Source organism: Pundamilia nyererei, unplaced genomic scaffold (assembly GCF_000239375.1).
Source record: "Pundamilia nyererei isolate P.nyererei 1_Seehausen unplaced genomic scaffold, PunNye1.0 scaffold00031, whole genome shotgun sequence".
In the NCBI taxonomy this organism is placed as follows: Eukaryota; Metazoa; Chordata; class Actinopteri; order Cichliformes; family Cichlidae; genus Pundamilia; species Pundamilia nyererei.
The window spans coordinates 3,512,957-3,526,358 of record NW_005187432.1 but is presented as its reverse complement, the minus strand read 5'-3'; the positions used below and the strand labels follow the sequence as shown (position 1 = coordinate 3,526,358).

At 40.1% G+C, this 13,402-nt stretch overlaps 1 protein-coding gene across 19 annotated transcripts in view; it reads right to left on the bottom strand.

Moving 5' to 3' along the window:
* LOC102196236 (receptor-type tyrosine-protein phosphatase F) overlaps nt 1-11,518 on the bottom strand; it is a 157,017-nt gene extending 145,499 nt beyond the window's left edge. For 10 of the 19 annotated variants that reach the window (XM_005729095.2, XM_013909787.1, XM_005729096.2 and 7 more), the window contains exon 1: nt 10,893-11,517. The gene's annotated coding sequence lies outside the window, so the exon portion shown is untranslated. Of the gene's footprint in view, nt 1-10,892 lie in introns of all 19 variants that reach the window. The other 9 variants (XM_013909798.1, XM_005729097.2, XM_013909799.1 and 6 more) reach the window with 4 other exon arrangements.
* Between the last annotated feature and the right edge of the window lie 1,884 nt (nt 11,519-13,402).

The following is a 13,402-nucleotide window of genomic DNA, read 5'->3' as shown; positions in this document are numbered from 1 at the left end:
TCTATTCCTGTGAAATAGACATATACTGTTTACGTATACGTCACTTTTTCCTGAGGGAAACTTTGCAACTTGCTCTAAGACAAATTTGTTCAAGTTAATTTAATCAAAATCATTTTTGTAATAGTAAAAGAAATGTTTCCAAAAAGATTGTGGATTAGCTTAAACAATTTGACTACACTATTATTTTATAACACTTTTTAAAATTTGCAACTGGCAATATCTCATTAAAGTCAGGTTCAAAGAAATTGCCAAGTTTTAATGCCATCATTAAATCATTAAATGCAACCTAGCTCACTTCTCAGGTGTATCTATGAAGACTAAGAATGCCTTAGCCTTCTTCTTGTAAGGGTTTACTATTTTATTCTTGCAAGAATCCAAAATTTCCAAGAATTAAAACTAAGATTGAAAATAAAGTCACATTTGTTGATCCAGTGCACGTAGTCATCAGTCATCAGGGACTTTGCATCCTTCTAGGGAACAGGTTGGGTATTTTTTAATATTTCTGTAGTTTGTCTTGTATAATAGCGTATATGTTGTGTACGATATTAAATATAGTTCTAAGTTAAAGCAAAAATCTATCTAGCAATAAAAGCTGAAAATTAGCTCCAGCTTTAATACTATGATATGCTGTATTTTGCATTTTATGCTTGTGTATTTGCCACTATAAAAAGAAACATAAAAAAAATGAGTAAATAAATATTTATTTATTTGGAAGATCTACCACACCCATGAATGTGCGGTAATGGAAAATAACCTTTAGACCTTGTTGAAATGGAAAGCAGTCTTTTATCCAATGTCCATAGACATTAAATCTACAATAAATTCCATTTAGTACCAACAGAGCCAAATGAGTTCCCCTCCCTCCACCACCTAAACCACTCTGTAACCTCATGCTGTGATATTCCATTACTTTCTGACTACAGTTAGGAAAATTCGACAGGATTTCAGCTGTGCACTGCAGTGTGTAACCTTGAAATGTACTTATTGTGAGTCTGATGAATGTTGGTTATGTGCACCTACACACAGGGCCATTTATATTATCATAGCCCATATTTATATATAAATGGGATCCAGGAAACAACTTATCATGTTGGTCACTGCAAAGATATTCCATTAAAAGCAAGTTCAAAAGTCTCAGCGCTTCTCCATTCCCTCTTACTTTTACTTCACTGCAGAGAGATGGGAGTGAAACACTAAAACAAATCCCTCAAGGAAAGTATCAGACACTACAGCTTTATCTGTTGGCAATTTTTAAAATGCAATTTAAAAATTTAAAGTTTTTTTTTTTAATAATATCAGAGAAGGTGGACTTACACTAAAGAAAAGCATATGGTTATTTACTATTGTTAAGGTCGATGGGAATGCGTCCCATTTGCTCTGGACTAGGCATTTTGAAGCCTAATGTTCATTACCATTTTGGACACTGCCAAGTTAATATTTTGGAGTTAGTGCAAAGTTACAGACTGATAAAATACTAGAATTTCCTTCATTAAAACTGGAGCACACTCCTAGGACAGTCTATAGCACACAGCAAAAGTATTACAAATATTGGTCCATCGAAATGCTCCACAAGAACCAACAACACAGACTAGAGTTGAGTGACTTGTAAAGTGATATCTGAAGGGGGGGGAAACCAAAAAGGTTTTTCAGACCAAAACATAAAACCCCCCACAAAAACCCCTATGCTATTTAATGATGTAGAGTTGGGCATTTTAACAGAAGAGTCTTTGGTGAGTACTTTACGATTGATGCTTTCAGAGCCAGCTTCAAGTGGCCACTGAAGGAACTTTTTTTTTTTTCTTTTGCATTTCCACATTGGCTTTACAGCAGATTTTGTTGTTTAGTGTAAAACTACCTCCACATGTACATGAGTATTTTTGAAAATGCAGCTTTTTCTATGTGTTTGGGCCTTTCATTCACATGTCAATGGCATTTTGGATAAGTGAAAACTAAGACTTCTAAGGTTTTGCTTACTCTTTCCCTCTCCAGCTTCTAGACTTCTGATTGGCCAACATTTCTACACGGTTAGGATTTGGCGCGTTCTTAACAGTGTTTGACTTCATTTTTTGCATTTACATATGGATAGAGATATTTTTTAAATCTGCGTGTGTGGACCGGAATAAAAAAAACAAAAAAACAAAACAAAACAAAAAAAACAAAAAACAAAAAACGGTAAAATCTCTGTTTTCAAAAATACCCGTGTACGTGAGGCCTAAATGTACAAAATTTTGCAGGTTCGTCCCCCTGTTGTGATTGTTGTGGCCATCTTGTTATCTTACTCGAATAACATCCTAAAGGAATCAAACTATCATAAAAGTATATAAATTTAAAAAAAGAATAAACATTCACATATGTTTGTGATTGTTATCATCTGTTTAACGCCAGAGACCCTAAAGATGCTATCCTTTATACTCTGAATATATAAATACTTTACACATTTCAGTATTTCACAAGTACAAGTTAGAGACCTGATGGCACATTATTGGCAGCCTCATATTATTAGGTTTTTTGGGGGGTTTGTGCAATGCGCGACTAGCCGTGGGAAAAGTCCTCGTTTAAGCATTGCTCAGCCCTTAATTCATTTACTGAATTATTTCATTACATGGCTTTATTGGAGTCACTTGTCTTCACTTGTGTCATAACACTAGCTTTCCCAACCGTCTCACTCGAAGGAAAGGCCAAAAGTCAAGATGAGATTTAGACAGCACATAATTTAGTCTTTTTGTTGTAGCTTGATTGTTTTTGTATTCTTTGTGATTTATTTGAAGTGGATATTTCTATTTCAAATGAAGTGTTGGGTCTGTTCAGCTTTTATAAACTCTGACAAGCCTTCCTGCAAAACATAGGAGACGAAAATCTTCAGACTCGCATTACAAAATCCAGTTTATTTCTCAGTGTGCCATTTTTATTTGCTGCTCTTAGTTATTCACTGCTTCACCGTGAGCTGCAGTGTGACACGATGACATGCTGTCAACACTAATGGTCGTTGATGGCATCAAGGCTCTGTCAGGAGGACACAATAGGTGCTCAGAGCCAAGGCCCTCGGTAGCCCTCCACAGACGAAGAGCTGTCATCTCTGTCCCTCACTGCCAAAGAGCCCCACCCCCACTCCCTAAAATCCTATCCATCTGCCAAATCAGCGAGGCAGACTGAGTGCAAGGCATGCACTTTTCTTCCATTAACTGTTGTGTTTTAGCATGACCAGTTAGTGCCAACGAGGGCTCATGTGTCACAATTCACTTGCCACAACCATCTCAAGGTCAGTTACTCAGTTTTTGTTTATGTGTGAAAAAAATTGCTCGTCTTGTCTTGACACAATTTCAATATTACCAAGCCTCTAAAAACCAAACCAACTGTGAGACTTCAACTGCTTTTACAGAGTCTGTACGCTAAAAGGAATTTGACGAGTGTCCTCTCTTCATACTGATTTCTTGCTCTTTTTCGGAAGATTTTTGCACCTTAAAGAGCGCCCAGAATCCATGTCCTCGTATAACCATATTCTCACCAAAGCTGGTAATGGACTGGACAGTTATTCCCTTGAGCAAAGGAGCTTTTGGGGAAAAAAAGAAAGAAAGCTGGAGTGTACTAACATCCATCTAAAGAAAGAACGCATGCGAGATAAAACTTGCAAAGTCATGATTCTTAACATAACTGGAAAATTGCATTATGACTGTCAAATGTTTCCCATTATCACTTAGGCAACTATGCTGCAACATGTCAATGAAGAACAGTAAAGCACTAAATGACAGATGGGCATGTCTCCTATTTTTCTAAAGATAATTTACCCAGTGTTAGTGTAAGGCAATATTTCTGAAAATCGAGAAGTCAAACCGTGTTTAGGGTGAAAAACTAGCTCGTTGTGAACTGCACTCAGTGCTTAATCTATGTATGTGACATTTAAATCAGCTTGATAAGACAGCTGACTGTTTGACCTTCATGTAATGTTCTGCATCAATTCAGGTACCAATCTGTGTGTTTGTGAGACTATGTGAGTCAGTGTGCCCTAATTAGATGAGAAGCTGAAAAGAATAGGTAGTCAATGACAAGCGCAACGAATGACACCAGCCGCTGAACCGCTCCTCTATCCATTTGTCCCCATCCAGCATTTGTCTAAAATGAAAGAGTGCGTCATCTGCAGACTTCTGCTGACTGGGCAGATGAACGGCCAAGGCACCGAGGCCTTAGACGTGCGTTGCATGTTCCTGTCAACGGCCCGATACGTTTACCAGTACACAGGATGGGATAATACCCTCTACAGTGGCAAAGCCCGAGCCTCAGCATCCACAAAACGGATGTCAACGTCTCCTTCAAAAGAAGTAATAACCCACGAGTGGCAAGTGTAGAGCACATGAAGCTATTTGGACTCTAATTCATAAAATTCACATTTGGATTTGATGCATTACAGTGGCATTACAATTTCATATGTTTTCAACACCGCAAAAATAAGGTCTGCCTGAGGACGAGTCTCATGTTTCCATTTTCAATTTACTATGATACCATCTTTATGAAGGCATAAAACTACGGTATTCGAGAGCACAAAGTGTAACAATGGAGTTTAGTCTCTGCAAGAGGTTTCTCAGTGGGATGATACAAAAACAAAAGCCGCCACATACAATGCAACAAAAACATTCTCATGTAGTGCCAAACCACAAGACATCGCTCCAGATGAACAACCATATCACTGCTGTTGAACAGATACTGAGGAAATTGCATGGTCAATAGCCTGATTTATCGCCGCACTGAGTTATTGCTACATTGTACAACGTGTTGCTACAACAAGCATGTTATACGCTATAATTTAGCAATCAGAAAAGCAGAAAATATTTTTTTCTTTTGAGAACACAGAGGCAGTGATATTCAGTGTATTTCAGATAGTAATTTCTAAGCCACTTTTCCATGGATATATTATCGTAACTTAACTTATTGTATAAGTACTTACGACATTGTACTGTACATTTTTCCAAGCCATCAGCAGCATTGTCATCAGTAGGCCCCAAACTCATTATTATTGATAATTCTCTACTTAAGAATCACATTCCTCTTAATAAAAGGCAAAAATAAACACAATGCCATCATTAAGAACAAATCACATGATCCTGATCTTTCTCTTTTGCTTAATTGAAAAGAAAATATACAAAAAAGCAGGAATGCTGACATAGGACGTTTAAAAAAAAAAATAAAACAGTTACTAAACTCAAGACACCCCACTTCTGTGTGTTTTGGGGGTTACGGGTTTTAATTAGATGGCCTTTTGAGAATGCAGAGCCATCTGGGACTGTCTGAGATCACAGGGACAGCAGATGAATAGCAACAGTTTCTACATCTCACTGTAGACTTTGTTATGCATACCAATGGGCAGCTAACTGCACATTGTGTGTATGATGTCCCACAGTTGTCCAGAGTTTCCATTTCTCACATCAGAAAATTTGTTAACAGGAAAAAAAGAGACGGTGATGTTCTGGGCTCTCGGGATTTTAAATCTTCAAAAGTTCTTCAAAAGTTGCATCAAAAACCCTTTTAAAGACAGTATTTAATTATAATGCAGCAAATGCCAACCGTTTTCACTGATGTTTGCATCTTTGCTTTAACAAATGTTAAAATATCCAGCTTTTATTCAATATTTTTAAACAATACAAGTGAGATACAGCAACACTAACTCAACTTATAAAGCAACCAATAAAGCCCCACTCCACCAGAGTCACTGGCCTCAGCTGACAGGTTTGTGAAATTACTGCAGCTTTTTTTGAGTTCTTGTCATAAATAGAGGCAATAACAGATCACTGGTATCCTCAAGGCTGAGCCATCAAATTCCAGCATTCTTCACTCATTAGTCTTGGAACTTTTCTCTGAAAACTCGCTTTTTCTTGCTCTTCAGTGACACTTTAACTGTGGAACGAGTCGATTTGTGCTTCAAAGTAAAAACTCAATCGACGCTGCTTGGTCCATTTAAGTAATAGCGATGTTTTATGTATACACAAGTGCAAGTCAAGTTACATACATGTCCATAGGTCTCCACAAACAAATTGGACCATGGCTCTAATTCACTCTCAGCAGCTGGAGAGAAAAGCTTTACCACTTAGGGAAAAGGCTGCCTAATCAAAAGCAGATGGACCCCCTATATCTCCGACTGCCTAAATGAAAACAGACAGAACTGATTAACCTAACATATGACCTTTCAATGTCATCTGTATTCACTACTTCACTCAGTAGCACTCACATAGTTTGAAGTAAAAAACAACAAACCGCACAAGGAATGGATAAAAAAAAAAGGGGGGGCACATGGTAGAGCAGGCCATTTTTAGCCCCTGTGTCTGTTTCCACTTTTCCAAATGCAGAGGTGCCCTGTAAAACATTGGTGTAAATGGTTTATAATGCCACCAGTGGACTCTGAAATGGTAGACCTGGTTTCAATCAGCAGTCAAATTGCTCCTACATTACCCTTGCAGACAGAGTAGTAAATCATTCTTTGCCTCTATGCTGCTGACGTTAAGGAACAGGCATTGTTAAAAATCCACCATGCGTGCTACTAAGAGCACCCTGTCTCTATGTGGGGATGGGATGCTAAAAAGGACAATAGCTGCTGCTTGCAGCATCCCCATAGATGCAACGGCAACATATCCTGATCCCCTAGGCGGAAAAATCAGCACACCTCATATGTGCATGTGAATCTGAACCCTTATACCTACAGTTACTGGCCTGATTTGCAGCTCTGATTGTAAACTTTAGCTTACAGACAAACAAATTCTATGCCAGAAACACATCACAACCAGTTTGAACCAGTTTGAGTGGTTAAAAAAAAAAAAAAAAAAAAAAGAGTTTTGGTTTTTCTGTGCCAACGCCCTGACAGTGGGCCAGTGAGGCATCTCAGAACAGTTATAATCCCCTATAAACCTGAGAAATGCTGATCCCGCCCACCACAGACCAACGCACTATGGGCAAAACCTCTCATTAGAACTTCAGGGCCCTGAAATTACCAAGATTTTACCCATACTGAAAGCATGAGAAAGCATCGGCGGGGAGAGGGCTGTGCCGAGTGGTTTTTCAGTGTGTGGCCACAGAGGAGCTGGAGCTCCTTAACAGTGCCATTCAGCCCAGCCCCTGCCAGGGAGTACCGGCATATGAGGGAGCTGAGGCAGATGCTCTGGCTACTAGCCCCAAACCAGGCCTGCTAGGAAATACCCTACACAAGAATACACAAATCACCACAAAGGCCAAAGATGTACTGAGGCCAACAAACACAACAAATCAACAACATGAAAAGGAAAGTAAATCCTCAGTGAAAAACCTCATTTTTCACTCAAATATTTTAAAAGCAGGTTAGAGTATTATTACTTTTACTTTGTGTGTGTGTGTGTGTCCTTGCTAAATTAATTGTGACAGCTTTCCACCATTTAAAGGAATACCAAAAACCTGAAACTATCATGTTGATAATGATTGCCTACAGGCCTGCTTTAGATGTATAGAAATGCCATGCTTTGATAAAAAGCCTTTTATTTGATGTGATTTATTTGTAAAATCTAATTTTGTGTTTTTTTCCTGGCTGTGTGTGTGTGTGTGTGTGTGTGTGTGTGTGTGTGTGTGTGTAGGAGGGGGTAAATCCAATCACTCCCTTCTCTTTTTCAACTTAAATCTTTGCATTTTCCTGTTTTGTGTTGTTTATTTGCTTGTTTTCGATTAATACAAATGCCTGAGTATCCCACCCGAGGAAGTGACATCCTAGGTATTCCAATCTTTAAAAGGAAAGTGGATTTTTCTTCAGACCTGGATGAAACCTCCCTGGGTGGGCACCAAAACTTCCTCTGCAGTATAAACCTAAATTCCCTTGCTAGAAAAGAAAGTGAGTGTCAGCTTAAATCAGCAGCAAGCCAGCCGATTCAGATTACCAGCACATCGATCGGTGCATCGCTACCACTGAATGCAAGATGTCCCCCTCATCACAAAAGCCCATTCTCATCAGCAATGCAAGCTTCAAGTTTCTGGACAACACTGTATATTTCCCAGTGGACAAGGATTATCTTCCAAACTCGATGCGATGTCACAAATCCTGTTCTCAGAATTTGGGTTTAAAATGGCTTTAAATGGCTTTAAATGGCTTTAAAAAGTGTATCTAAAAACACACACTTAGGCAAGCTGTGCAGGTATATTAATGACTGTCCAAGTATTGCAATATTTTGTAAATAAAAATTTTATTCATTTATTTATAGATACTCTTATTTTGAAAGCTCAGTTGCTACTAGCCATTTAGCCCTGGTCCTTCCTGTCTAATGTTTTCCCTCTGACAGATCGCTGTTGTGGTCCTCAATGTCATTCAGCAACCTTCCACCATCTCTGACTGCATCTGCCAACTGTAGCTCTTGTTCTGCTCTGAAGCTAAACGGTCATTCTGAAGTAGAACCTGCAGCAGGTGGGAAACACCTGTTGGTGCTGCTACGCTGAACTTGCTGACGCTGGAGAGCAGGACAGAAGTCATTGTTTCTACCTGCAGTTCCAGACAATTAAGATGAAGTCAGTTCAAATGATGTGAGAACGACTGAAGGAGAACCAGCAAAGTAATGATCTCTTATCCTTTACATACCTCAATCCCAGTCTAATTCTGTGGGAAACACTGCAGAACACATCTTTGTCTACAGTGCAGTTCAAGCTGACCAAAAAGTATCTTAACTAAAGCAGTTTTCTTAGCTAAAGTTTTTTGATCTGTTTAATATCTGCTCTGAAAACTGGAGAATAAAACAATGAATTTTAATCAGCAAAGAAATTAGCAAAGTGCTGATTGACCTCAGTAATAAGAACTACTTAATTTCAGTGTGCACAATGACGTCACCGCCTAAGGGCCTAGGATATTTTCCTGCACAGGCTCCTGACACACACACACACACAAAATCCAAAACAAAACAAGCAAGCAATCGTGGGCCAGAGTATAATCCTGCGGCAATCACAGTCAAATAAGTCACGTCTTTTCTTGGGGGGGGGGGGTAAATTAAGCCTAATGGCTTGTGGGAATGTGCCAGCATTCAAACAAACATATACCATGGTCAAAAATACAAACACACTTCACTGAAAGCATTAAAAAGATATAGATTCATTCTGCAATAGCTTTCACAGCTCGCAAAAAAATTGAGTAAACGGGAAAATGAGCCAAGATAAACACAGCAAAAAACTCTAACTTCCCTACAATCCATCCAAAGCAATTTGAAGAAAATCTTAACGCTCCAGCTCTGTCAACACACGCTTAATTGATAACATGTCTGTCCACCAGAATAATTCAGAAACATGGAGCCAAACAGAAGCACAATCAGAATCACCTACTTTGGGAAAGCAATGACATCCAAGTTTGACAAATCCATACGTTTGCTGGTAAAATAATCTATATGCATAAGCCACACACCATCTATAGGACAGCTCACTACAAATGTAGAATAGAAATACACCGGGTCACTTTTTTTTCAGCTGGCAGTTAGAAACCCAAACATGCAGCAGGGCCCAGGATTTGGTTGCAGAGAGCCTCTGATGCAATTCCAAGAAACTAACTCACCCTGTATCATCCTGTTACAGTGTGGCTCATGGTTAGCTCTCCTCATTGTGTCTGTGACAGCTTTAAACGGATTCGTGTATTGATAAAGCACGGCCATGAGCCCACTTCAGCATATAACCAACCCTGCAAAATTGCTTCCAATCCTTTCTTTAAATAAACCCAACAGGGCGAGGGATTGATGCAATGCTGAGGAATCTTTCTGTATATCCACCCAGTGAAAAACCAATTCACATCTGTTCACGATCTGAACCGGCCTCGAGGTTATCAGATGATGTGGCGCACCTGCAAATTGTAAACGCTGTCATAAAAATTGCTCCACAATTAAAGTCTCTCATGAAGGGCTGGTGATGAAATCTATTCTTTTTCTTGCCAGAGCTGCAAGGAGCAGTTTCTTGACATGAAACCTTCCTCTGCAGCCAGTGCTGCAGCAAGTGTGAGGGATGAGACACACATGACAGGAGCCTCTGCAACTGATGGGCATACAAGGACTCACCGACCTGTCTGGTAATGATAAATAAAGACAGAGCAAAGATTTCATATGCCAGAGGGGGGGGTGAGGACTCGGCGACGTGCCCGCGCACTCATGCACGCTCGCACGAAGTGAAAAAGCCAGGTCTGGAGACAGCTAGGACCTCCGGGCAAATCGTTCTTTAATGTAATGATCAAAATGGGATCAAAATCACCGCATCGCAATTACGCACCCTGCGAAAAAAAAAGGAATGAAAGAAGAAAGAAAAACAGGGTGACGATGGCTCGCACCCCAAAGACCACCACTGCTCCCCCCGTTTATTCTTTCATTGGTAATTGTCGACAGATTTTCAGCATGGTTAAAGATTTCGGTCCTGCGAAGACTCCTGCTCACTGAAAAGTGCATGCAATCTATGAAATGCGCAGGTTTGCGCTTACAAAAAAGAAAAGGAAAAAATAAGATTAATATTCCACCTCATCTTTTCCCTTTTACCTACATCTGAGTGGGTAGCTTTCTTTATGAAATGAGAGGCAGGATATTTCTTGGACCGTCTCTCAAGCGGACCACATATTAGTCGCTCTCATTCGGCACTGAAATAAAAGTTGCTGTTAGCTATACATTTAGAGTTAGCATGTATAAAACAGCAACAAACTGTGTGCGTGGCTGTCTGAGGTTAGTCGGAGCCCCATTTCCCCCCCCAAACGGAACGACAGCAGTTCACGTAGTGCACCTTTAATGCCATTTTTTCTAAGTGTTTCCACTTTTAACAAACAAATTCGTGAACGTTTGAACAATAAAAAAAATCCGCAAGTTATTCAACTTAACGGCACCGCTAAAAGCCGCGTCTCAAGTTCAATGGGGGACATTTAGACAGAGATAACGTGCACTTACTGAATCTCCTCTTTGTCACCGCCGTTGGCATTTCTCTCCGTCTCTCTACCACAACGTTTAGTCCCGGTTTGAGTTTGTAGCGAGCACAACAATCCACTTCATGTAATTAACAGCCACAAAACGGGAGTTAGAACCAGTCCAAGGAGTAAAAGAAGAGAAGGAGGGGGGGAAAGATACGAGTCCAGTGCGAGAGGAACACGAGGTCCTATCCCGGTCAGCCGACCGGGGTCGTGGATACTGGATCTATTCGTGGCAGCTCCTGCGTCTCGCCGCTAACGGGTTAACGTCAGCTTTAAGTGCTCAGTGTCGCTGCATGCATGTGAGGGGGGGGGAAAAAACCCCGAGACGATAAGAAATGAGACTTCTTCTCTTTTGTGTGAATTTTCTTCTCTGGCAAGTTAATTAGTAAGCACAAGTCTGCGCACAGTCTCCCCCCACAGAAGGAGCTGTGGAAGGTAGGGAGTTGTTACGTCTCTCCCTTCACAGTCACGCTTCTTTCTGCCCCCGTGGAGAAAACACATACAGGTCGGTCAGCAGGATTTTCGGATTCACTCGGCTGCACTCGCTTCTGTGTCCATTCATCTCTGTTCCTGAAGTCCTGTAGCCTCTGAAGGCACGCACTAGACACAGGGGGCTCTCAAAACAGTCATTTTGATTTCTCTATTTACACTATACGCAACTGCTATGGAAGACAAGGCATTTTTCTGCAACGAATACGCGAATTTGGAAGTTAATTATGGTTCAGAAGGCAAACACAGAGTTCTTACATTAAACTGTCTACTAACTGCTGCAACGAGCAAAGTCGTGAATTACCACCGAGAATAGAAAATTTACTATTAAGTACTGCCCTACTCTTCAGCTAATAAAATGCATCTGCATCCTCAAACCTCATCCTTGATCTCACCTTGTGAAGGCTTTGTACAAAGGTACAATATATATATGAATATAATTTATAAGTGCTAAGCAACTTTGTAGCTCTTTCACCACTAGCTGAAATTGTTTTGTTTTTTTAAAAGGCAACCTTGGGAGATGGTGGCAAGAACAATTCCCCACTGTGCAGTGACACCCAAGCATGTTAACAAGTTTTCTTTGACAACAAATACTGCACTGATTTTAAAGCAATCCACAATTATTTTTTAAGAAAGATTTGCAGACTGACTTTGTGGTCTGCAATCCTTGTATATTACGCTATATTTTTTTATTTCTGATGGTGATCACTTTAAATCTGGACTTGGAATCCAGTTTAATTGTAACCCACTGGCAATCAAGGACAGTTTTTGGGACCAACAGAATTCACGGGGACAGAGAATGGGCTCTGCTTACAGTGCAGCCTGGCTGTTAGTGCATGAGCACTCAAGCGACACAGCTGAACGTGCAGGTCATGGATACTGTGACCCCCAGTAATGAGGACCTGAATATCTTCAGGGTTCTGACAACCCATCTACTCCGCCTTCTAACCTTACCATGATCAATCGTTTGCTTGGCAGAACCCCTGCTGTACTGCAGCTCCAAGCTATCTGCCACACCTTCCTAATAACTGGTGCAAATGACGTTTACACAAGGTTTTACCCTGCCATAAATGTCTCTTGCAATTGGGCAATCAAGCAGGTCCTGAGTTCACCACACACACAGAGGCTCACGTATATATTCACCTCTACTTCAACAAAATGACTTGCTACCTGACCTCTGAGTGATTGAAAGGGAATTCTGTTCCTTTTGGCTGACAAATGATAATCACGGTCTAATGCATTGTTCCAGGAATAGAATCTTGTTGCACAAATAAGAGGCCGAGCCAGCTTTATTACACTCTAAAGGAGGCCATTGTTTTGACACAACAACCTTCAGTATGTAGGTGCCACAGAGAGAAAGTGGTGCATGTGTCCAATAACGCCATTACATATCTCTGGTGGCCAAAACCAGGCCTGTTTTTCAGTTTTAGACATCTCTCGTGGACAGTGTTAGAGACCTATAAACAATCTTTGTTTGTCAAGGTCAAAGAACATGTCTAGTGGTGTGTGTGTGTGTGTGTGTGTGTGTGTGTGTGTTTGTTTTTTCAGAAGTACTGCTAAAGAGTTCTAAAAGGGCAACTATACTTTGTCCTTCCAAACATTTGCTTAGCAGTACAGTTTTGTACTGTGATGCTCTTACCAGTAGAATATCTTCCATTTTTTGCACATTAATGTTATAATTATTAAAGGCTAATATACATCACAGAACCTCAAAACCATTTTTTTCAGTCAATTGAACAATTACTTTCATCATAGTACTGGAACGAACTCTCCCGTCTAAACTTCTTTCTCTTCATAATTATTGCTGTGATTTGAAGTTGATTGGTAGCTAAATTAGTGCAAATCAAAAAGTGTCTGAGGTACCATATCAGCCTTAAACCACAACACTGCTAGGAGGAAGATTCATACAGTACATGGATCCCTTTATCAGTTGTTCCTCTTTATTAAATTTTTATTGAACTCTGTGGGGAAATTAGTCAAGAGAAATTACTTGTAAAGAAA